This window comes from Etheostoma cragini, chromosome 12, assembly GCF_013103735.1.
Source record: "Etheostoma cragini isolate CJK2018 chromosome 12, CSU_Ecrag_1.0, whole genome shotgun sequence".
Taxonomy (NCBI): domain Eukaryota; kingdom Metazoa; phylum Chordata; class Actinopteri; order Perciformes; family Percidae; genus Etheostoma; species Etheostoma cragini.
In genome coordinates this window covers 19,449,199-19,453,489 of record NC_048418.1, presented here as the reverse complement: position 1 = coordinate 19,453,489, position 4,291 = coordinate 19,449,199, and positions in this window count along the sequence as shown.

The window sequence follows — 4,291 nt, the reverse complement described above, 5'->3', positions numbered from 1 at the left end:
TGGTAGGCTAACGGTACACCATCCAAAAGTAGCCTAACGTTACATTAACGTTACATCCGTTTACTTACTTGAAGGTCGTGCGTGAGCGTCGCCGACGTCTTCCTGCAGCCTTTTCCCACATTCACTGCAGAAGTTAGGCTTCTCTTTGAACTCTTTGCCACAATATTTGCAATACGTGATAGCGGCCTCTGTGCTCCCGCTTGTCTGGAGCACAACAGAAGTCTCCGCGCGTAAGTCTGGCCGTGATGTCTTTCCGGTTCAAAGGACGGACCAGTTCTTCTGTCCAATCAGCAACGATTCCTGTCGCCCGAGGGTACCTACCTTTTCCGTTTTGGTTAATGTCGTTGTGTTTTCTCTTTTTGTGTTGTGTTTTCTGATTTGCCGTTGTGTTTTCTCTTTTGTCGTTGTGTTTTCTCTTTTTGTGTTGTGTTTTCTGATTTGCCGTTGTGTTTTCTCTTTTGTTGTTGTGTTTTCTCTTTTTGTGTTGTGTTTTCTGATTTGCCGTTGTGTTTTCTCTTTTTGTGTTATGTTTTTCTCTTTTTGTGTTGTGTTTTCCCTTTTTGTGTTGTGTTTTCTCTTTTTGTGTTTTCTGATTTGCCGTTGTGTATTGCACCTCAGGGCCACCGTACATTTTATATTGAGGTGCGACATGCAAAGGCCAGTAAAATGTTTATGAATTTGTAGCGAATCTGTCGACGTGGGTAGCCGTTGACGCTGCCTGGTGGTATGTGGCCGGTGCCCAGTGGCCGGTGCCTGCCGGCAGACCTGTGAGTCTGTGTCCGGTCTCAGTGTCCACTCTCTCTATAAAAGTAGAGATGAGCGGGCAGCGTCCGTGTTCTAAGCTTCAGGTTTTTACAGGACGCGCTCCGAAGATTAAGTGTGACGATATTAATGTAGCGATATTCCCAGATGATAATAATGGCACACTGGTCAGAGATCAATACATTCATGATTCATTTTCTTGTTGCTAATCCTTCTCTAATAAAAGACAGTTTGTGTTACTCCTTAATATGTAGGCCTAATGTTTTTTATTATAGCTTACATTGGTTTCATAACCTTCTTAATTAGTCTCACATCCCTGGACCAATAAAGTGGCCTATATACAGTAGGTATGTAGGGTAGTTTACATTTATCACACCGGAACACCACAATGATTCTTCATCTTTTAATTTTGGTGCGGTCACTTGTCAGAAGAATAAAACATAAATATTGTTTTACAAATGCTCACAGCGTGTTTTGAAGTCACTTACTTCTTTTTCTAGTTGTTTTCCCTTTCTGATTGTTCTGTATGAACATTAATTGTACAAAGAATTAGATATAGCTTATAGAGATTTGTGCATATGGTTGTAAAACATGTTCTGGCGTTGTGAATAAAGGTTTGAAATTAAGCCTAGTCCTTAGGGTCCATTTACGAGGACCCTTTTTTTAAAGGCATGGGCTAAATAATAATACATTTTATTTATGTAACTTTCGTAACTTAAGGCATCAACAGAAATATCACTATAATCTGTATTAATGATATTTAAGTACTAGAAATCAGAATTAGGTTCGGCTCTCGAAGTGAAATGGCTACGACCACTGTTTGAGTAGCAAAACAGTATCAAAACATTAATTTCAATATTGCACAGATATCAACCGCACATGGAAAACAACAACAAAGACAAAAGATTCCCCCAAAAATAATAGTCAGTTGGCTTAAAAGAAAAATCAGTCAGTCAGTTAGTTCAATGCAGTTCAGTTCAGTTCAGTTAGGCCTTTATTCAAATCACTACTCGGCAGTGTGATAAGGTTGGAGATCTCATAAATCTTATCTGTATCCAAAAGAGTGTAGTCCAACAGGGTTGGTGGGCGCTGGTTCACACTCCAAAAATCAATGAATCACTGGGTCCAGAATCACTGAATCACTGGATCGCTGGATCACTGGGTCGCTTGCTCGCCGTATCTCTCTCTGTCGTTCTCTCTCTCTCTCAACAGTAGCAGAATATGCACAAAAAAACCAACCAATCGGAGATTCTAAAACTTCGTCCTGAAGGAAACAAAAGAGTGAACAGCAGTTCAGCCAAAAATAATTTGATGACCATGGCAACAGATAGGCCTAACAGACACTAGGACACTGGACGATTAACAACACACACAATTATAAAATACACAATAATTATATAAATATATAATATATAAATGGTCTATAAATATATTACTAATATTATTATACTATTAATATATAACGAACAGATATGTAACACATTAGTATGTATCAGATTAACTACAACATATTGTGTAATATCAAGTATACATTCACAAATTACACTATAGCTCAGATTACCTGGTGAAACCCAGCTGTAACACCGTCAAGTAAACAGGCTACCTTACTATCTATTAAATTATTCCTTTAAAGTAAACACATTTAGCACATCAGAGGCTACATTAGATTACTTCTATGGAATATATTACAATACAAACAACCTTGTCAGAGATCATATACAAAGAGTACTATATTCAGATTGAAGCTGTTCACATGACTATGTGATAATAAATCACAAACGCAACGGTCAGCCGTTGTCGTGTGAGTTTACCGGCACGCGCATATCAACTGCCGGCGGCTTAGCCCGCATGAACGTTGAAAGGCTAACTTCCCCTAGCTTGCTAGCTAAAACTGCTAGTAAATACAACCCACCTGACAACATATCCATAATACATTTCTACACAGAACATGATGTAACCGATTGGTTAAAGGTTGGTCACGTGAGCCGTCACGTGACCGAGGCGGAAATAAATTCTCCGCCTGATGTTGGGATTTAAAATTTTATATGTGCTAAACATTGTGTGTTATTTGCATTATACATTTAAGCTAAAAGGTAAAAGCATTATTTCGACATAAATGAAGACATGTTGGTCATGCATTAAGTTTGTTGTTATAAGTATATAGTTTGTTGTTTGTTATATTATTTGTTTTGCAATACTTCTGTTTTATAATATAACATAAGATGTTCTGCTACATTTTGTCATAATTCAGCTCTCCTAAATGTGTCAGAAGTAGAATTGATTGTTAGGGATGCTCCCTGAGTCTGGTTTCAGCCTTTTACCCCCACAGATTTTTTCCTGAACTGTGGGTAATAAACCTTCAGTCACATTCCAACTGAAAAGATAACGGATAAGCACACAAAGACATCACTGTGATCTAGAGACCCCACCCTTTGTGGATAAATCTAGGGGTGTAAGAGCCAGAGAGTGAGACAAAGGAAGGGGAGAGCTGCAACACTTGATCCAGGTAACTTTGTCTCAGGATATCCTATGTAATAAATGGATTCACATCAACATCTGAGATTTTGACTACTAATTGAATGAACCCTGAGATGGAGCAGGATTTAGCTCCAACAATTTGGCGCCCAACGTGGGGCCCGAGAGAGGCACGGACCCATCCTTGAGTAAGTGAACAACTAGGACAAGATGCGTCTCCACATTCCGCCCGGGCACTAAGGAAAGGTAAAGCAGAACCTGTTAATATCAAATCTGCACCATTGGATATGTACAAAATCTGAATGTGGAACGTGCCTGTATCCTAGTTGCTAAAATTGAAAAATTTGATAAGATGTTGATGTGTGAAAAAGTTTTAAATTTTATTGTATAACATATAGTTTAAGTTTGAAAACGTAGTACTTGCAAAAAAATAGGTACGAAGACGTAGTGCTTACAAGAGGATATCATTTGCGCAGGATATGTTTCTATAACGTAAGCATGAAGGGCACCGCTCAATTGGAAAATTAGGAGTGGGAAGAGTTGTAGTTAATAAACCAGACGAAAGGTAATGTATTTCAAAGAGGGAATACATGAAGGTGTAGCCTCTGAAAAAGAGACGTGAAGAGTAATTTCTAAATTGGGACATAGAAATGAAGGTAGTCTGTGCATGAATGAGATGAAAGGTACTGTATTTCAAACAGGGGATACAGGAAGGCGTAGTGTCTGGAGGGTGAAGAGTAGTTTCTAAATTGGGCCGTAGAAATGAAGGTAGTCTGGTGAATCCGACGAAAGGAAGTGTGTTTCAAACAGGGGATACATGAAGGCGTAGTGTTCGGGTGACACGAAGAGTAATTTCTAAATTGGATAATAGAAATGAAGGTAGTCTGAATAATGAATAAAAATAACAAAAAAAAGGAATAGTATGGCGGAGGCTAAGACATTAGAGGAGGGTCGGTTGAAATCAGGACCGTGTAAATCGTGGTAACGTTGAAACGCGGCTGTGAGCACTCCAAAAGACCAGGATGTGCGCATAAAACAAGCACAGGACAATTTA